This window comes from Nuphar pumila, chromosome 4, assembly GCF_984573655.1.
Source record: "Nuphar pumila chromosome 4, dmNupPumi1.hap1.1, whole genome shotgun sequence".
Lineage (NCBI taxonomy): Eukaryota > Viridiplantae > Streptophyta > Magnoliopsida > Nymphaeales > Nymphaeaceae > Nuphar > Nuphar pumila.
The window spans coordinates 50,054,032-50,076,892 of record NC_143252.1 but is presented as its reverse complement, the minus strand read 5'-3'; positions in this window follow the sequence as shown (position 1 = coordinate 50,076,892).

The following is a 22,861-nucleotide window of genomic DNA, read 5'->3' as shown; positions in this document are numbered from 1 at the left end:
CCATTTGTGATTTTAATTTAATGACATTGAGCAATAGTACCATTTCTAAGCATCAAGCATCTCTTCTATCTATGCACTATTTCCGTTCATGATGGGGCATATATATTACGATTTTCATTCTCGTAAATTCAGCAATACAATAATTTCTGGGGAACAAACCTTTCTTATCGATAATTACTTCGTCATTTGTTAAGGGCGAACATTATGTGCCTTTGTGGACAACATAAAGCGGAAATCTATTTCAGCGATTTTCGATCATGGATGTTATTGTCGCAAAATTCTTCCCTTCCCTGCGGGAGAGAGGGGAAACACTTTTGCGAGTCAAACTTGACCAGAGTTTTGAAAATGGTTTTGAAATACTCGCCTTTGTGTTTTAAAATAGCGGGAAAATCCATAGGATGGGGCTCAACCTGTCGGTACGAGGTTCGACCGTTCCTGCCTCTTTTAACAGGGGTAATCGAACCAATGATCAAATGTGTGCTTGACTTAGCTGAATTATCAAAATCGTGTTCTATCCTAAATGCACAGAGAATTCAAGCATGTGCTATGAAATTTTGTAAAATGTAGGTTGGAAAACATGATGTATGCTTAGAAAATGCTTTGGAGTTGGAAAATATTTCTAAGGCAAAAGATGGAAATCAATATCTCAGGAAAACTCTGATAAGAGGATTTGAAATCTCAAGAAAGTTTATAAAGATTTGGGAAAATCATGAAGGAATGAGAATCTTGGGAAAATAGAAAGAAATCTTGAGAAAAGGTAAACACTTGAAGGGAAAATGCTTGTCAGGAAAACTCCAACTTTGAAAATTTTCTTTGGAAAATGATTGAAGATCCATAGAAAAACTCTTTTTGAGAAAAGAAATCAAATCTTAGGAACTTGAAATTCAAGAAATCTTAACCTTGAGAAGTTGGAAATCGATTTTGACTCTGAAAAATGATGGAAAACTTCCTTGTAGAAATTGAAAATGAGTTTTAAGAAGAGAATATTTTCCAAGAAAATCGCAGGAAACCTAACTTGAGAAAATTTGAATTTGAAAATTTTCAGTCTCTCTTGAAGAATTGATTTCCTTAGAATGAAATTTTCTTTAGAAAAGTAGAAAAATGCAGGTAATTTCATGATGCGTGTAATGATGTGTTTGTGAGATATTGTTTTGTTAGTTAATATCGATTTGTTTGCTATTGTTCTCAATTTCTTCCGTATCGATTTGTAATTTATTGTGTGATATATTTATCGACCTTTTAGATATTATGATTTTGTATTGTCGATTTGTAAGTTATTATGCTGAACTGTCGTATCGATTTTCAATATATTATTTGATATGTATATCGATTTGTAAGATATTATATGTTTTGTAATATGTATTCATAAGATATTTGTACACAGACTTTGAAAACGTGTGCGTGCAAAAACACATCATTACACGCATTCAAATCGTTGCTCTGTCAGCGTTTTGTATTGAACTCGTTTTATAGCCTCTTGGATCTACTGACAGCGTTATCATCAACACACATGTAGGACATTTCGAGTCTTTTATTGGCATGGTAAGTGACAACTCGATGCTCAATATAAGCAAATATCAAACCGCAGTTGCTTTTATACTGTCATTCATTAAATTGATTCTTTGACTTGCTAACCCTTATCGGTATCTGTTGTTATATGCATCCTGATTAAATCGTAGTAAACGTACGCGCTTGCTAACGCAACATGATATATTGCTTACAAAACATTCTCATGTCTTCTCTTCTTTTGCATTGTCGTTAGGCATTATGGAAGAAAGCAATGATGCACAAACATTTCGACCAGTGCCATTAAAGCGTCGTGAGTAGCTTTCCATCTCATCATGCTGTCGATGAAGAACGCATGTCGTCTTGTGTGCCATTAAGGCATTGTTTCATTACTGTAGCTAGATCTTGTTCTTACGATGGTTGAAAACTTATCGATATTTGTAAGACGCTGGCACCTGTTGACAAGAATGCTTGTTTACAAATGCTAGGAACGGCCTCCACCCCATCAGGTATCCTACATTCACTCATTATATGCATTGTATCTCAAACCACTGTATTAGTAACATACTACCGATTTGTGAGATATTGTTATGTTAGTTAATATCAATTTGTTTGCTATTTTGCTGGCAACATAAACTGATATATTGCTTATAACATTGTTGAGCTTATCATCAGGTTGTAATGAAGACGATGTAGCTCAATCAATTGAAAGTTATGGAGAATTGAACATCTATAGTAATGACGCAACTGAAGAATTGAACATATGCACTAATGATGCACATGATAAGAAGGGTGCAGGCATTAGACCCACTCTTGACTTGAATGTTCCAGTAGAAGAAATGCAATTCAATAATGAGGTAGATTATCATGACAGTACACATAATAAAAGTGTAGGCACTGCGAATGAACATGAAAGTACACTTGACTATATTCCGGTAGAAGGAATGCAGTTTAATAATGAGGAAGTTGCGTATAAATTTTACAATGATTATGCCCTAAAAGTGTGCTTCAGTGTGAGAAAGTTTTCTTGGTCAAAAAATGCACAGGGTGTCGTGGTGAGAAAGACATATGTTTGTTCCAAACAAGGTTGAAAGAAATCAATGGAAAATCCAACAGAATGAGAAATTTCTAGTTCCTACTTTAATCAGTGATCATAATCATGATTTATCTGCTTCATTTATGACTCCTATGTTAAGGTCACATCGTAAAGTAACTGTAGCGCATGCTGCAATGGCTGAAATAGCCGATAGCGCCGGCATTGCACCAAGGAAGACATACAATTTGTTTGCCCACATAGACGGTGGTTGCGATAATGTGTCATTTACACTTTTGGATCTAAGAAACTACTTGAGAAGGAAGAGGACATATAACATGAAGAATGGAGAAATATGTTCTTTGATTGATTACTTACAGAAGAACTCAAGCAATGACCTTGGTTTCTTTAGTGCAATGCAACTGAATGAAGATGGATATGCTGTGAATATGTTTTGGGCCGATTCAAAGTCAAGAGTAGATTATGAATGCTTCAATGATGTGCTTGTATTTGATACTACAGTAAAGATTAATACTGAATAGTGGCCATTTGCGTAGTTTGTCGGAGTGAACCTTCACTCACAGAGTTGTATATTAGGTGATGCATTTTTGTATGACCAGATCAAGGAAAGCTTTGAGTGGTTGTTCAGGGTATTTACACAGGCAATGAACGAGAAGCCACCTGAAGCTGTACTTACAGATGGTGATCACGCAATTGCGGTTGCAGTGATTCATGTGTGGTCAGATGCACATCATCGGCTATGTTTGTGGCATATCTTTCAAAATGCAGCAAAGAACATATGACACATTTAATCAGAAGACAGGGTTTGATAAAAAGTTTACTAGGTGTGTGCTTGAGAGCGTAGATGAGATCACCTTTATGTCTGATTGGGAGGAAATGATTCAGACATACGACCCTGAAGATTGCCTGTGGTTACAAAACTTATATGCAGAAAAAGAGAAGTGAGCATTGACATATGAAAGACAATACTTTTGTGCTGGTATGATAAGCACACAAAGAGCTGAATCTATGCATGCCACGCTGAAGAAAATTGTGTATTCATGTTTAATAATGTTTTGCTTCATGGAACAATATGAATTATTTGTAGACGGTCTAAGACAGAATGAGCTTGAACAAGATGTGAAATGCTTCAATACCCGACCTCTAACTTTTGGCTTGAAAATATTGATGCGATCTGCAGATCTGTATACACTAACTGTATTTGAATGGATCAAGAAAGAGGTGTTTCATGTCATGAATTATAATATAGATGGACCCATGCAAACCGAGAATATACGCAAATACTGTATTTTATGGGAGGGCGAAAAGCATCACAAAAGGCAAGAAGCACATGTCACGTACAATTTGGATAATGGAAGAGTTGAATGTTCGTGCAAAATATATGAATTCAAAGGTATTTTATGTTGTCATGCATTAAAGGCACTTAATCAAGAGAAGATACAAGAAATACCAGAGTCTTATGTAATGCGAAGATGAAGAAGACAAGCAAAGATTGAAATGCTTGATATGAACAATGTGAGTAAATCTGGTGTCGACGAGAAGTGCCACATAGCCTTCCGTTACCAACATCTGTGTAGGTCATTTATGCATGTTGCTGATTTGGCATCGAGAAGTGAAGAAGGCTATATATGCATGAGAAAAGCGTCAAGGGAGTTACTTTAAAATGTGCAGTTAATTCACCTTTAGTCTGTTACAGCGAATGAATACCAGTCGAAGATAATGGGATCGAACAACGTAGGTGAAAAATATGCTTCGCTTGACACTCCTGAGAAGTTGCGTCGTAGCCTAAACATCATCTTCAACAAGTCGATAGTGAACGTTGTTGATTATGATGGACATATTCATGAAGCGAAGGGTATAAAAAAAAAACCTGCCTCTGAACGCAGTCGTTAGAGGACAAAAGGTGTACTAGAATTGGTTGGCAAGAAAAGGTCTAAGAAACAATCAACCTCTAATCAAAAGCAACAAAGCCCTTCTCATGAACAGGTATGTAAGACATTATATTGCTTCTCATTAAGTGAAGCTTGTCAATATCTAACTCGTGTAATGTCCAACATGCAACAAACCTTCATTCCTCCCGACCAGATTTCCGGCAACGATAGCTTCAATTTTACAAGTCTTTTGGTATGTAATCAATGTTGGGATCAGTTTTGCATTTCTTGTGAAACTTAAGGTAGTGTTTTATATTTTGTGTTTCATGACAGACTCTGATGAATTCTTATGAGAAAACTGGTACACAGGAATCTCGTTTGGGCTATTAATTAAGTTGTCATGCCCCTTTGCATAACCCGATTACCACATTGTCGGATTTGCTAAGAGTTTAGGGTTTCTAGTAGAGCTCGTTTACTGAGAAATTGTTGGGTTTCCCTTCTTATTCGGATCATAACAGAACTCCTAAGACGTTCACTGATCTTGCCGAGGAAGTCTTTCGTAATCACTAGATTTTGATTTGTCGGTGACGATTTGTGGTCCCTGCTTGGTGGTGCGTGAATCGATTTCGTATTCGTTGTATAGCGATTTGTGTCATCATCCAACTGCGATTTGTATGAATAATCTATAACAGTCATTCGTATATGCTTAATACATATTTACAATGATTCGTAGTTCAAATCATGTGCATCAATTTTATGAGAAATTTATAACAAAGTAACGATTTTAATACAGAACTCGATGTTCGTACAACATAATACATTACAAATCGAGACGAAAATTGAACATGAAGCCTCAACCCGATTGCCTAAAACATAAACCCTATACCCTAAACTGAATGAACATCAGAGAACACATTTGCGATTTATTCGGTCAACACAGGCATGTAATCGACGTTCGGAAATGATAACAGTAAAGATCTATAAGAAATGATTAACGTTCATAAATCACTGTAATTCTCTACCTCTTGTACTGAAAATCGCAAAATAAATTTGCGTAGTATGCTGTAAAAAAATAGTAATATTCCCCGTTGAATGATAATAGTCAACAGCGATAAGGTTGAGGAATAATCAACAATGACGAATCAGGCGTATATTGTCTACACATCGTCTCCATTTTCATCAAAATCCATCTCTTTCATGCCGTTTTTTGCGATTTGTGTTGTGTACTGTATAATGTAATTTCAATATCATTCATTGCAAATTCCTTATTCATTTCAGTAGAACATCCATCGACGAAGTTGGACGAAAACTTAATCAATCACTCCTGGAGGACATCAAACGAATGCACTATGAATTCGCACAATGCAACATGATCAATAATTTTGTACGTATGAAACAAGTAGGAGTTGTCTATATACGTAAGCCATGTGTACGTACGTTAACAACATCTTATTTGCTGCAAACAGACTATATCTGATTTTGTCAGTTATATTAAAAGCAACGCAACAAGCAAAACTATAAGCATTGTCAGCCCGTATTTCATGGTATATCGGTTGTATTTTATGTTGTTTTTGGTTATTGATTTAGTCCAGTTGATTCATATTTTAACATTGTTATTAACAATGTTTCGGTTTGCAGACTATCTTACGTCGTTTGCCATACTCCAGTGGATTTAAAGACGGCCTACCTTACTGGGTTAACGGTAATCATTACAAAGACCTTTTGTCAAGTGAAAAAGTAAGTAAACTAACCTAGAGTTCAAGGTTACAACATGACAATGCTAACAACATTTTTACTATCCATTTGCAGATATTGATTCCTACACTCTGGCAATTTGAAAAGCATTGGGTCTTATACGTGATGGATTTACATGAAAAACAACTATGGTGTTACAATTTGTTGGAAGTTGACAGTGGTTTATGGCTTGACATTTTTCATCTCGTAAGATTCCATCTATATGAGTATTGTGTCATGTACTAGGGTCATGAATTTACTTTCGACCGCATTATTCTCAGATCAGTTTCGTCAAAGGCATTTTGGGAGTCGACGTTAGCGAGTGGATCTATCGCACGACATACCATGCTCTATTACAAAATAATGGCGTTGATTGCGGCGTATTTGTAATGAAGTACATTGAAGCGATATACAATGGTGCAGAACCCTATTTCGACGTTGTATGCCATTTCTTGACCTCTATTATTGAGGATTAAAAGCATGTCTATTGGTTCCACATTACAGTTTTTTTTACAGGTTGATATACCTGGGTTCCGCGATGAACTCTGCAAAAAAATTGACGGCCTTTCTAATTGCGGAGGAGAAACTAATGCAACCGCGATGAGGATCTAAAAGGCAAAGAACAACGGTGCCCAGCACGCCAGAGTAATTTCATGTTCGTCTATTTGAAGTAGATTTTAGAGATGGTACAACCAACTTGTGTGTAATCTATCCTATTTCGACTGAATATTATAAGCCGTTATTGACCGCATGAATCAAAATCCTATTTTTCGGTTTGCATTTAAAGTGTCTCAGCAAAAGAGCGAAAGTAAATTATCATGAGTTCATATCTTACAGCAAACATGATTTATGCATGCTCTAAAAAAACATGTATATGTTCGCCCAAAAATAATAATACTCAACAGCGATAAGGAACGTTTGTTGTTCTGAAATTACAATATTCTTCATCGTCACTGAATGCAAATCGCAAGGAAAATATGGGATTTATACGGTAAGCATGCGCAAGTAATGAAAGCTTTTAATTGATAAAAGATGTGCGCTCAACCCGCATGATTGACAATCGTAGAATTAAATTGCGATGTATGCAATCAACAAAGGCTTCTAATGTTCGAAATGATAGTAGTCAACATCGATAGAAAATGCTTGATGTTTACACAACGCTTTATTGGTGACACTCACAAAATGAAAATCGCAAAATAGATTCGCGATGAATGCGGTCATCAAGAGCCATTCATGTCGCTTTCGTAATTAGAAATAGTACACATCGATAAGACATGTTTGTTGTTAAAAAATGGTGGTCTAACGTCATCTTTACTGCTACTACCATGAAATCTTGTGTAATAATTTGAAAAAAATTGGACTATGAAACGACGTTTCCTTTAATTATGAATTTGCAGACTTCTGAAATAAGTCTAGACGGATAGCTCAATTGCGTCGAAGCCGCTTATACACTCGATTCAAGAACAAGTTGTATATGCAAAAATTGTCTGCTTGTCGGTTCCTTTATCACGAAGCAAAGTGGAACACATCCTTAACCTGTGCGATGTGTCATTCATATATAAATGAAACGTTCTATCACCTTCCGCCAGTTTTCAAATGAATACGACAGTTTTAATAAACACAAACCAAATCTCAAATAAAATACACTCTGCATTAATGAAATTAAACAATGTCATTTCATACAGCTGTATACAAAACTAATCAATGTGATTGGACATAGTAGTTCAAATCATGGTATCACGTATCGTGTGGGTTTGATTTTAGAAATATTTTTTGGTCTTATATAAATCCACAACTTCGTCCACCCTCGTCCCAACAAATCGCCTTATGTGTAGATTATGGACTTACACCTTGACAATGGGTCGGCTCGAGTCAATCTTCCAACTAATCCCTTCACAGAAAACGAGACATTGTTCAGACTTGTTCACCATTTGTGATTTTAATTTAATGACATTGAGCAATAGTACCATTTCTAAGCATCAAGCATCTCTTCTATCTATGCACTATTTCCGTTCACGATGGGGCATATATATTACGATTTTCATTCTCGTAAATTCAGCAATACAACAATTTCTGGGGAACAAACCTTTCTTATCGATAATTACTTCGTCATTTGTTAAGGGCGAACATTATGTGCCTTTGTGGACAACATAATGCGGAAATCTATTTCAGCGATTTTCGTTCATGGATGTTATTGTCGCAAAATTCTTCTGTTCCCTGCGGGAGAGAGGGAAAACACTTTCGCAAGTCAAACTTGACCAGAGTTTTGAAAATGGTTTTGAAATACTCGCTTCTGTTTTTTAAAATAGCGGGAAAATCCATAGGATGGGGCTCAACCTGTCGGTATGAGGTTCAACCGTTCCTGCCTCTTTTAACAGGGGTAATCGAACCAATGATCAAATGTGTGCTTGACTTAGCTGAATTATCAAAATCGTGTTCTATCCTAAATGCACAGAGAATTCAAGCATGTGCTATGAAATTTTGTAAAATGTAGGTTGGAAAACATGATGTATGCTTAGAAAATGCTTTGGAGTTGGAAAATATTTCTAAGGCAAAAGATGGAAATCAATATCTCAGGAAAACTCTGATAAGAGGATTTGAAATCTCAAGAAAGTTTATAAAGATTTGGGAAAATCATGAAGGAATGAGAATCTTGGGAAAATAGAAAGAAATCTTGAGAAAAGGTAAACACTTGAAGGGAAAATGCTTGTCAGGAAAACTCCAACTTTGAAAATTTTCTTTGGAAAATGATTGAAGATCCATAGAAAAACTCTTTTTGAGAAAAGAAATCAAATCTTAGGAACTTGAAATTCAAGAAATCTTAACCTTGAGAAGTTGGAAATCGATTTTGACTCTGAAAAATGATGGAAAACTTCCTTGTAGAAATTGAAAATGAGTTTTAAGAAGAGAATATTTTCCAAGAAAATCGCAGGAAACCTAACTTGAGAAAATTTGAATTTGAAAATTTTCAGTCTCTCTTGAAGAATTGATTTCCTTAGAATGAAATTTTCTTTAGAAAAGTAGAAAAATGCAGGTAATTTCATGATGCAAAGGATTTGAATGGATGAATGCACCTTGATAAAGATATCCAGAAAATTTTCTAAGGAATTCATTGGAAAATGTGTATTAAACCAAAGTAAACTCTTCACATATTCTGACTGTGGCCATGAACATGTTTAGAATTTAATTGATTTAATTCACAATATTTTGTAAAATTGAAAATATGATGTGCTTCTGAAGAAAGCCTAAGAGTGTAGGCTCAGTATGACTAGTAGAAAGATGCTGAATCTAGGTCTCGTCCATATTCCGACAAGGGCCGTAAATATGGACTCCACCGAGTTCATCAACTCCCTAAGAGTTGGTGCACGTGTCATTCGTGTACATCCACAGTGATTTTCAAAATAAAATGCATGAATCACGTAATCATGATATTGCAGAAATTCAAACTATATGACATGCATCCTAATCTAAGCGGGAAAATAAATCTCTTATTCCAGAATTACATTTGATTTTTACATTGCTGACAGAGAAAAAAAATATAGAACCAAAAGAAGCCACATCTTCCAAATTTTCCTGCAAATGAGAACTGGAACAACAAATACAATATACAAAGAAGGCAAATCTCATGTTGATGACAATGCGCAAATGACTATACATGAACTACAATGGAAATGTACAATTTAATGAAAATATAATGTCATAGGCACAACTGGGATGCTTACAAAAATGCCTAGATGCAATACTTGAATTAAATGAAAATTTACATTATCTCTAAATGCATGGGAACATGACTATTTAAATGTATATACATTTATCTAAGGCAATATAAATATTCAATAAGGAAGTGCCCTATCTATGTTTAATGAGAAGACGCATGTGGATATACAGGTAGTACTGTAGGCAATAGGACTAATACAGATAGTAAAATGAAATTGTGGTAGGCGAACTAATGTAGAGTATATATGGCAAAAACAAATGACTTATAATGTATACAGGGGACATATGATGAGGCAAATGCCAATATGAAGGGATGATAGGGAATGACACAAACGTGAGGGCAATAATAGGCTAGTGTTGAGATGAGTATGTAAAGGGAGTAAAGACATAACTACTATGGGATAATAACGATAGATGGGAAATGCCAAAAGTAATAGAGTAATAATAAAGAAAAAAGAAAAGACACAGATTAGTATACAAACGGATGGTCTATCCTAAAACACAAAAACTTTATATTGACCGATGCAAATAAGGTAAGAGACATGCTATGGGTAAAATGCACAGATTGATAGTAATGAGCCTATACCTAATAACTAAGTGAATGCTGTGATGAAAGCATCAGTAGACAGGTTATAGAATAAACATAGAGAATAATATACATAGGCTGCAAATATGCACAGGAGAATGATTACCATGGTTGAGTGTTAATGTAGGATGGCAACCTGATTTTACAAGAGGAGATATGTTGCTGATACTAGGTGTATATACAAGCAATGGCATTAAGAGATTTAAGGAAGAATGATGAAATACAATAGCTATAAAGCCACAAAAGTATACTGAGATGACTAAGTATAGAATCTTGGACAATATACAAGTAACACACAAATGATATGCAGAAAATATTTCAGAACATGTACAGAAAGTATGCAAACATATGTAGATCATATGCAGAATGCATGCAAATCATAGATTCAGAAAGTAAATACAGAATATTTAATGTGAAGAAAGTAAAGGTGAGAGATAATATATACAGAGATGATGTGAATACAAGTCATTCAAACCTACTTTTACTACAGATCAGAGCATCTTTTGTTACCTGATGAACCTAAAAAATAGTATTCATAGTACCGTAGCCCTCTTTTTTTTTTTATGGCAGATCTAGCTCATAGTGAAACATAGAAGAAGATATCTTACAATAGAACCAAGAAGTTTCACAGGGAGTACAATGTACTTCTTATTCTATGTCAACATACACTACTTTGTAATTTTATAAAGAAGTCATGGCACTGTTACTGCTACTGAGAAGTATTTCTTAACATAGATTCTAATATTCAGGAGATGACAAAAATGCAAAGATGATCTAGTAATGACAAATTGAAATGAAAAATATATGTTAGTGCAGGAATAAGAAATGGGGAAAATCTAACAGGTGGATAATATTACATGCTGGGAGATAACAAGAGATTTGGAAGATATACAATACTATTCAGCAGTAATGAACTACCTTAGAACAAATGCTAAAAAAAAAGTTTTTTTTTTATCTCTGCCAGCGTGAATCCATTCTTGTGGAAAGTTGATATTGATGATAACAAACAGTAGAATGACAGACATCTGCTCATTTTAAACAATAGCAACATGATGTTAAATCGATCCAACACCATTGGGTCGAATTAGCATCACTACGTGCACAATAACTGTTATACACAAAATAAAGAACCACCCGTAACTACCATCATTTGGGAGCTTTGAATAGAACTCTACAGTGGATGAAGATATATATGATGGCAATGTGAATATGTCATATTTAATAGCAATGGGTGATGTAACATATGCAAAACTGAATCATCACTAGGGAAATAACAAAACCAATGCTAATCTCTCAGAATAATTAATCTCGAACAAGTGAAGCTACAACAGAACGTCTAGCAGAAATCAATGAGAGGGTCAGTGGATGATAAGCAAATTGTACCTCATAACAACATATCAATATGATGTCAGTCATGGTGGTTCTTAGCAACAATCGACTGATAAACCATTCTTGACAATAAGGACTTTTCTTGTACACTATTTCTAGAAAATAGTCACTGTCGTGACCCATGAAAATGCAGGACGTGATTAGGTAATTCATCTGCAACTAACGTATACTGGGATGAAAACACACAGGATGTAGAACATCAAAAATATGCAAAATGACGATGAGAAAGATGTACCTAGCAAAGGGGTTAAATTTTTGTTGCAAAAACGAAAATTGTTGCAGCTATATGCAGACCAATATTGCATATGGTGCGTCATTGGACAGAAAATCGACAACCTAAAGGAAAAGAGGAAAAAAAAAAGGAGGAAAGGGTATGAATCAGAGAAAGAAGAACGGCCCTTGCCTTGGCTCGACAGAGGCTGAGAAGGGTGTCTCCTTCAATGGTGGGTCGAATCTCTAGGAGGAGCTCTTTGAATATCCTTGGCTCGACAAAGGCTGAGAAGGGTGTCTCCTTCAATGGTGGGTCAAGTCTACAGGGGAAAGGGGAAACACATGTTCCTCAGCTGCTCTTTGAATATCCTGTTGAGGGAAAATGGAGGTAAGAAACCGTGAGGAGAGAATGAAGAGAGTCTAGAGGAAAGGATAGGGAGTGCAGGAGTCGGCCCCCCTTTTGTGCCCCCAAAGAGGGGCCTTTTAAAGATTTTAGAGGGATACCTGTCCACAGAATCCGAGCTTTTCCAAGCTCTTCAACTGGTTTTCGAAAGTGTTTGAAAATCTTAAAACCGAAGTTTAAAAATTTTTGAAAAACTCACCGTTTTCAGAGGGGGACGACTTCTTTATCTAAAGAAACTTTTAGTTCATTTTTATCCAAAACTTAGGTAAAGTGAGGGTTTCACAGTGGCGCCATTTGGGGCTGAAAAAGTAAAAACAAAAAAAAAATGAGTAAAACGGGTTTTTCTTTTTTCTTTTTTTAAGGTGGTGCCACCTCAGCCGGATAAAAAAAAGTCTTTTGAAATAAAATTTTATTTGCTTTTCTCTGCAGGGAGCTCTAGTGAGGCACCACCTATGCGTGAGCCCACTGATTATTTTAGAAAATAAATAAAAAAAACTGAAAATTAAAGAGGGTTTTATAAATTAGTGCCACCTTCGGGTGGGCCCTGCTTGAAAATAAGAGAAATACCTGAGAATTTGAGTGTGACGCCACTTCAAGGCATGTCCCACATCATTTATTTGAAATAAAAAGCAAAATCAAAATAAATAAATTCTTTTTGGGATTTTTATAATAGTAGGTTAGTTAGAAAATATGAAGTAAAATTTACAAAAATTTAGAAGGAAGACGGTCCTTCAGGGCAAAATATATATAAAAAAAGAAATGCAAAGATTTTTGTAAAGAAATTTAAAGTCTTTTTGTAAAAATTTGAAATAAAATCTTCTAAATTTAAAGTTGTGTCCCCTTCTTTCCAACTGACAAAATTTTAAAAATCAATATAAAAAACCATCCAGATTGTTTTCCTGAGAAAACTTTTATAATTCGGAGTCCTGGGGGTTAAGACGAGAGAAACTGACAATTTTGAAAAACCGAGGGATTTGAAATCAATTTTGAAAGAGTTAAAATTCGAATCTGGATTGATAATTTTGAAAATCAAGAATTCTAGATCTCAAAATGACATGTTGTGCAGTGAAATGATATGAAAAGTCATGTCTCATGAAATGCCATTCTGAATCAGGAATTGGAAATTCTAGCTTCTTGTCAAGAGTAGGATTTTGAAAATTTGCGGTTTGAAGATATTTCTGAGCCTAAATGGAGAAATTTTGAGAATTGAGAATGAATTTCTGTAAGGTTTTATCTCAGAAAATGACCATTTTTCCCTCCTGATGATCTCAGAGGATAGATCATGATGACTGGTGGAAGTGTCGGGGAGGTGAGTGAAAATTTGAGGTGTTTACAGATGCCCCTCTTTGCTACTAAGTCGGCCTGTGGCCGAACTTAGTGGCAAAGAAAAACACACCAAATTTGGGCTATATATAAAAAATACCCCAGTTAGAAGGATCTGACTGGGTATAGAGAAATTAGTGTGGTGAAGAAGGTGGATATGAAATGGAGAACGAAGATGAATAGATTTGCTCTATGGTGGTGAAGTTCAGGTTTTTGCCCTTAACCTGGATGGGACAGAAAATGCTTTGCATGGGAAAAAGCTCAGATTTGACCCTTGACCTGGTTGGGGAATGGAATATCTCATCGAAATAAGACTCGGGTTTGTACCCTTAATCTGATTGGGCGGAAAAGTGAAATACCTCATCAAATGAGGTTCAGGTTTATACCCTTAACCTGATCGGGCGGGAAATGAAATACCTTATCAAATGAGGCAAAGGTTTATACCATTAACCTAATCGGGCGGAAGATGAAATACCTCATCAAATGAGGCTCAGGTTTATACCCTTAACCTGATCGGGCGGAAAATGAAATACCTCATCAAATGAGGCTCAGGTTTGTACCCTTATCCTGATTGGGCGGAAGATGAAATACCTCATCAAATGAGGCTCAGGTTTATACCCTTAACCTGATCAGGCGGAAAATGAAATACCTCATCAAATGAGGCTCAGGTTTGTACCCTTATCCTGATTAGGCGGAAAATGAAATACCTCATCAAATGAGGCTCAGGTTTATACCTTTATCCTGATCGGGCGGAAAATGAAATTCCTCATCAAATGAGGCTCAGGTTTATAGCCTTAACCTGATCGGGCAGAAAATGAAATACCTCATAAAATGAGACTGAGGTTTGTACCCTTATCCTGATCAGACGGAAAATGAAATACCTCATCAAATGAGACTCAGGTTTGTACCCTTATCCTGATCGGGCGGAAAATAAAATACCTCATCAAATGATGCTCAGGTTTGTACCCTTATCCTAATCGGGCGGAAGATGAAATACATCATCAAATGAGGCTTAGGTTTATACCCTTAATCTGATCGAGCGAAAGATGAAATACCTCATCAAATGAGGCTCAGGTTTATACCCTTAATCTGATCGGGCGGAAAGTGAAATACCTCATCAAATGAGGCTCAGGTTTATACCCTTAACCTGAACGGGCGGATGAAATATCTCATCAAATGAGACTCAGGGTTTTAACCTTAACCTGATTGGGGGGAAAATGAAATACCTCATCAAAACGAGGCTCAGGTTTGTACCCTTAACCTGATTGGGCGGAAAATGAATGGAATCCTCGAAAGAAGAGACCGTGATGGAACCTTCGGATTTTGCACAATAAATCTGACAAGGGTTTTGCAAAAGGAAGGAAAATGGGGTCCCTAAAGCTTGAAAAGGGATTGATCTTGGGTGTCTCATTTCTGAGTCTAAAATCAGTTTTGAATTGCCTTTTGCGATAAAATGATTGGGGGTTCGACCTCGAACCAAAATTGGACTGTCTGTGGTGGAACAGTGGGGACCTGTTTTCGTCGCGAAATTTTTCCCCCGTCTCCCCTTCCTTGCGGAAGAGAAAAAGAGAGAAACGCTTTCGCGATTCAAACTTTAACCGGATTTTGGAAATTGTTTTGAAATACTCGCCTCCGTTTTGAAAATTGCAGGAAAATCCATGGGATGGGGCTCGACCTGTCGGTACGAGGTTCGACCGTTCCTGCCGCCTTTAACAGGGGTAATCGAACCAAGGACCAAAACTATGCTTGACTTAGCGAAATTATCAAAGTTATGTTCTATCCTAAATGCAAAGAGAATTCAGGCATGTGCTATGAGATTTTGGAAAATGCCAGTTGGAAAACATGATGTATGCTTAGAAAAACATTTGGAGTTGGAAAGAATCTCTCAGGAAAAAGGTCAATTTCTCAGGAAACTCAGATAAAAAAGGGGTTTTTGAAAACATGAGAAAGCTTATAAAGATGTGGAAAATTCAGAAATAGTTGAAAATCTTGGGAAAATGGAAGTGATTCTTGAGAAAAGATGGACTTTTTGAAAAGGGAAGCACTTCTTAGGAAAACTTGGACTTTGAGAGTTTTCTTAGGAAAATGATGGAAATTCATAGAAAAGCTCATTGGAGAAGGAAATTCAAAACTTGGGGAATCGAAATCCTGGGAATTTTACCTTTTTGAAATACTCGGAAATCGATTTTGGATCTTGAAGAAAGATTGGAAAACTCTTTTGAATATCTTAAGAAAATATCATTTTCCTGGGAAAACTGTGGAAAAGCTTGTCTTTGGAAAACCGATTTTGAAAAATCCTTAGAATTTCTTGAGAAATCGATTTCTTGAGAAATCGATTTCTTGAGAATGAAGTTTTCTTGAGAAAATCTTGAGAAAATCAATGATTCTATGATGCAAATGACATAAGTGAATGAATGCACTTTGAAAAGATTTTCTAAGAGATTTGTTGGAAAAATATGCATTAAGTCAAGATAAATCCTTCACATATCCTGACTGTGGCCATGAATATGTTCAGAATTTAGTTGATTTGATGCACATGATTTTGAAAACTTTGGAAATATGATGTGCATTTTAAGATAGCCTAAGAGTGTAGGCTCAATGTGACTAGTAGAAAGATGACGGATCTGGGTCTCGTCCATATTCCGACTAGGGCCGTAAATATGGATCCCACCGAGTCCATCAACTCCCTAAGAGTTGGTGCACGTGCCATTCGTGAACATCCATAGTGCTTTTGAAATAAAATGCATGAATCATAGAAATAGGATATTGCATAAAATCAAACTATATGATATGCATCCTAGTCTAAGCAGGAAATTAAATCTCTTATTCCAAAATTTACATTATTACATCATTAAATAAAGGAAATAAAAGAAATTTGCAGACTTCAGCTCCTTCTTTTGAATGTCCCTGCCAAACTTGAAATAAGGTTAGCTCAAATATGTGGGTTTTTCCAAGATTTTCCAATAATATTATGAAATTATTGGATTTAATTGGATCTAAACCCTATTCTCATGCTTCCTTGATATTTGAAATGATGAAAATGCAAGAAATTCAGTGGAAAATAATTTGAAATTCGAAATGGTGGTCAAAATGACCAAAATACCCCTAATTATAAAGTTATACCTTTAAAATCAGGGTTTTTTGAAGGAAAACTTGGTAAAATTGAGATTTTGAAATTCAAATTAAATCAAATGATGATGAAATGCAATATGACATGATTCTAAACACATTAGGACTGTGAAATCAGAATTTGACATTTTGAAATTTATCCAAAATAACGAATTTCGCTTGTTTTTCACTTGGATTCGGGTCCTACGGGACCCTGTTTTGGTATTATGGATGATCCGAACCTCAAATGGATTCAAAATTGCACCAAATTAGGTATTAAGCATCTAAACACTCTGATAAACAACCTAGAATACTAAAAATCATGAAATGATATGATTTAAATGCCAAAATTCAAAGAAAGTCCTAAAAATGATGGATTTTGCCTATGGATCCGAACCAAATGCAATGCCTAATATGATAATGCAAGATTTACACCATGGAAACTTCTGATATTTTGCAGACTGCTAAAAGACCCGAAATGGAACATTTTTGGTTTTTACAGCCTCGGGATTTGAGCCATGGTGAGTTCAATAACAGGGATTTAGTTCAGACAGAGGTAAAAATCACACTAATCTGATGTAAAATGCTAAAAAAATACAAAACGGCCATGGAAATTTATGAAATTAATCAGAGCTATGCACGACACCTACATGAACAACTTTGATGTTTATGACTTCGGCATTTGATCAACATAAACACCGATAAAAATCTAACTATTCCTGCCTAAACTAACAGAACAGACAAATGTAGCAAAACAGGGGGGTGACAAGAAAAATCCGAAGCAGGGGTCAACACTATTTTAAAAATTACAGTCTTTTAGATTCAAGTAGAGGACATCTCGCACACCACTTTCACTTTTTACAGTTTTGGATTTGGAGCAACACACAAAGAGAAATCATAGCCCTAAGTCGATCCAAGATCTCAGAGGCCCAAACTAGGCTCTGACACGTGTCCCGAACTCTCGGATTTTTGTCAGACATAAAAAAAATTAGAAAAATATGCAAAAATCATATTAAAAACTAGACATTCTCCCGAGTTCAAAACATCTTTCGGATCGAAAATCGAATCTCCCATGAGGGATGTCTCGATTTTACAAGTCGGAAAATGATTTTCAAAACGTATCCCGGGTAACAAAACCCGACTTGCCATTTTGAATATTTACCGTAGTAAACAAATTCAAATGCCTCCTAATTTTTTGCAACATTTCAGGGACACCTAAGTGCGCATTCCGTGATTTTTTTGGGATTTTTAATAAAAACTAAATGCATGAAATGAGGTGTGGACTGACTGACAAAAACAGGGACCTACTGAAAATAAGCAGAATTGAAATAAATGCTAAATTAATCCTAATTAATTCATGAAATGTACTAAATGAATGAAATAAAATGCAAATTAAATCTAGCTAACTACATGCATGTTAAAATCATCAAGGAAGTATAATTATGTATTTTTATATATGTCGTTTTATGAGAATAGCTCAATCCATCCCTCGGATGAGCTCTTTCTTCAAACGACAACACGAATCAAACCAAAAGAATTATCATAGTGAAATCAATAGAAATGGAAGCTTACCTTGTGTTCTCCAGCGGTTTTGGAACTCCCAAAATGAGTGGCTACCTTGATAATGGGCTCCAGAGGGGCGTAAATCCAGAGGAAACCAAGAAAGAATGAAAATGGAATTCTGAAGTTCAATTCTCAATCAGGGCTCTCAGAGTGAAAATGCTAAATCCAAAAGAAGCTCCTCTAGGCTGGGCATGGGGCCTTGTATTTATAGAGATTTTTGGAAAATTTTGAAATTCAAAGAAGCTTAATCTGAGCCCTCCATGTGGCGCCATCTCAGAGGGTGTTGTCTTGGAGTTTGAAATTCAAATTCTGCTTTATTCTGGAAGGAGGAGAGACTTCCATGTGGCGCCATCTTAGAGCATCCACATTGCCATGTTTCATAAGGTAGGAGCAGAGGAAGCAGAAGACGCCACCTCAGAGGGGTTTGAATTCTACTTTTTCTTATGAAAGGAGAGACTGACATGTGGCGCCATCTCAGAGCATCTTCATTGACATGTGTCAGAAGGAAAGGCAGAGGATTCAGATGGTGCCACCTCAGAGAGAGTTTGAAGTTTAAATTTCTGCTTTTTCTAGAGGAAAGGAGAGACTGCCATGTGGCACCACCTCAGGGTGGCTCCTACAATGACATGTGGCAAGAGGGAGGAAAAGGGACACGTGGCACCATCTCACACAAAATAGAAAAGGTGAAGTTCAGGATTTGCGCCACCTCAGACTGGAGTTTGAACATTTGAATTCTAGCTTTGTCTGAAGGAGGCAGAAAGTGACATGTGTCACTTGCTTTTTCTGAAGAAAGCAGAGAGAGACACGTGTCCCTTGCTTTTTCTGAGAAGAGCAGAGGGTGACATGTGTCACTTGCTTTTTCTGAGAAAAGCAGGGAGTGACATGTGTCTTCTACTTTTTCTAAAGGAAGCTGGAGATAACATGTGTCATCTACTTTTCTGAGAAAAATAGGAGGGAGATATGTGTCCTCTGCTTTTTCTGAAAGGAGCAGAGATTGACACGTGTCGCTTGCTTTTCCTGAGGAAAGGAGAGAGTGACATGTGTCACTTGCAGGAGACATAATTCAAATGGTGCCACCTCAGGGGAGACAAGTTCTAATTTTTCTGAACAGGACAACACATGACACGTGGCATCTCATGGTGACCTTGGAATGACACATGGCACAGGGTGAAGATGGTAGACATTGACACGTGGCATAAAATAAAGAGGATGACTAATGACATGTGGCGGCATCTTAAGGTGGTCCCACACTGACACGTGTCAAAGGGTGGCAGAAGAGAGAAGGTGACATGTGGCGCCAACTCTAGGTGAACCCTATGCTGACACATGGCAGGTAAATGGGAGGAGAGAGAAAGGACAAGTGGCACCAATCTAGGGGACAAGGTTCCTATTTTTTTGGGTTTTTCAAAGTTCAGGTTTTTCAAAAGAAAAGTCTATGTGACACCACCTCAGTGTGGGTCCCACATTGCTTCTTTATTGAAATAAGAACAAGACAACAACCTCTTTTTGGAATTTTCATAAAATCTGGGCTAATTGGTAAAACAGGAATTTTTGGAAAGAGTTGGCCCCTGTAGGGCAATTTTGTAAAAGGAAGATATTTGAAATTGTCAAAAGGGCAAAATCTGAGATAAGGTGGCTGAAATCCATATTAAAACTATCCAGATCATTTTCCTGAGAAAATATTTTGACATTCAGAGTCCTGGGGGTAAAATGGGAAGAATTGATAATTTTGAAGACCCAGGGTTTTGAAATCAATTTTGAAAAGAATTGAAATTCTAATCTGGATTGAAAATTTTGAAATCAAGAGTTCTGGACCTCGAAATGACATGCTGTGCAGTGCAGTGATTTGAAATGCTCATGCAATGATAGGCAATGTCATGTCTTATGCAATATAATCTTGAGTCAAGACTCGGAGATGTCTGTCTCCTGTCAGGAGTAAAATTTTGAACATCTAAGCTAAAAATAGGGAAATTTTGAGAGTTGCAGATGAAATTTAGACTTTTGCAAGGTCCAGGCTTAGAAAATGACCATTTTGCCCCCCGGCGATTTCAAAGGTTGAATGATGATGCTTGGTGGAAATGTCGGGGAGGTGAGTGAAAATTTGGGGTGTTTACAGATGCCCCTCTTTGCTACTAAGCCGGCTCTTGGCCGAGCTTAGTGGCAAAGAAAAACACACCAAATTTGGGCTATACATAAAAATGCCCCAGTTAGAAGGATCTGACTGGGTGTGAAGAAATTAGCCCGAAGAAGATGGTAGATATGAAGCGAAGAATAAAGAGGAAAGATTTGATCTATGAGAGCGAAGTTCAGGTTTTTGCCCTTAACCTGGATGGGACAGAAATACCTCGCATGGAACGAAGCTCAGGTTTTGACCCTTGACCTGATTGGGGAATGGAATATCTCATCGAAATGAGACTCAGGTTTGTACCCTTAACCTGATTGGGCGGAAGATGAAATACCTCTTCAAAAGAGGCTTAGGTTTGTACCCTTATCCTGATCGGGCGGAAAATGAAATACCTCTTTGATTGAGGCTCAGGTTTGTACCCTTATCCGGATTGGGCGGAAAATAGAATACCTCTTTGAATGAGGCTCAGGTTTGTACCCTTATCCTGATCGGGCGGAAAATGAAATACCTCTTTGATTGAGGCTCAGGTTTGTACCCTTATCCTGATTGGGCGTAAAATGGAATACCTCTTTGAATGAGGCTCAGGTTTGTACCCTTATCCTGATCGGGCGGAAAATGAAATACCTCTTTGATTGAGGCTCAGGTTTGTACCCTTATCCTGATTGGGCGGAAAATGGAATACCTCTTTGATTGAGGCTCAGGTTTGTACCCTTATCCTGATCGGGCGGAAAATGGATGGAATCCTCGAAGGAAGAGACCATGATGGAACCTTCGGATCTTGCACAATAAATCCGATAGGGTTTTTCGCAAAAGGAAGGAGAATGGGGTCCCTAAAGCTTGAAAAGGGATTGGTTTTGGGCGTCTCATTGTTGAGACTAAAATCAGCTTTTGAAATTGCCTTTTGCGAGAAAATGATTGGTGGTTCGACCTCGAACCGAAATGGGGCTGTCTATGGTGGGACAGTGGGGACACAGGAAAGTGTGCAATTCTGAGAGTTCATGCTCTCAAAGAAGGAAAGGAATCAAGTCCTTAAGAGGGATTTAAAATTGGTGTCAGGATGTATCAAAGACGGATATCGAGCTCTCACTTCACGTCAGGATGGATAGAAAATATTATCACAATATTGGAAATTTTGTTGTTGATTCAAAAATTTTTGAAAATGTTGCACATTGTTGCAAAGATATTCTTTCTTTTCTACCCAAAGCATTACCTCCAAACAAGGTTCACTTTGTAGAATCGAGACTTGAAATCCAAATTGTTCGCAATTGGCCTTCTTCAAGGAAGCTATCAATTTCCTTGATATGAGCAGGAAAGAGAATTTGATGTTATGAAAGCGATTGATGAAAGAGTATTGATAATAGAATTTCACAAATTTAAAGAGGATTCTTGATAGATTTGGCAGTTTGATATCCTGAGAGCTTCTCTCTTGATAGTCTTTCTGCACTTTTTTTGGCTCTCTGGGTTTTTTCTACATTCTCCTTTATTTTGGAGATATTCTTACTTTTTCTCTCTTTCTTTTTCCTCTCTTTCTCTCTTTTGGGAAGGGTACGTCACAAACTCCTTCAACTTGGAGATGTTTCGATCCTTCTTGGATGATGGGTTCGAAGATCTTTTGGTGACAGCTGAAATTAAATATCTTTTAGGGATTGTCGAGAGGTTCATCGCATCTGCCTTCATCTCGACAGTGCTTTGGACTTTCCCTAGAAGGATCCGTCACAAACTCCGTCATCTTGGAGATGTTTGGAATCTTCTTTGGCCCCGGGGGTCTACTCGCCTAATTCGCCTTCATCTTGACGACAGGTGAGAGATCCCTTTTGCGGATATTTAATTGCAGCTTAGGTGATTTTGAGGAAACGGGACTTGGGTAAATTCTCTCTTTTCTAGCACTCAGGATATTTCCACTGCCTTGTCTTTACAAGAATAATCCTTAAAGATGTGCCATAACTGCGATCAATATCAATCATCTACGACTTTTCAATAACATTGAATCTTCTTTTCTGGCCATATCGAGGACTTATCCTTCATCCTTTTGGTTGGCCAATAGAAAGAATTTGAAGTTTGAATCCCTTTTCGCAAAAGCTTCGCTCTTTTAGAAGTAATGCTGAGGGTAAACTGATTAGTGCAATAAAGATTCTGAAATCAACTATTGATTGACAAATTGACAAAATTTTCTTGAAATCCTTGATGAAAGAGAGCACATGAGGTCCAGCTTAACGCATCCGTGACGAAAATTCTCCTCTCTTTTTCTCAAAGGAGGTGACTATCAATTCAC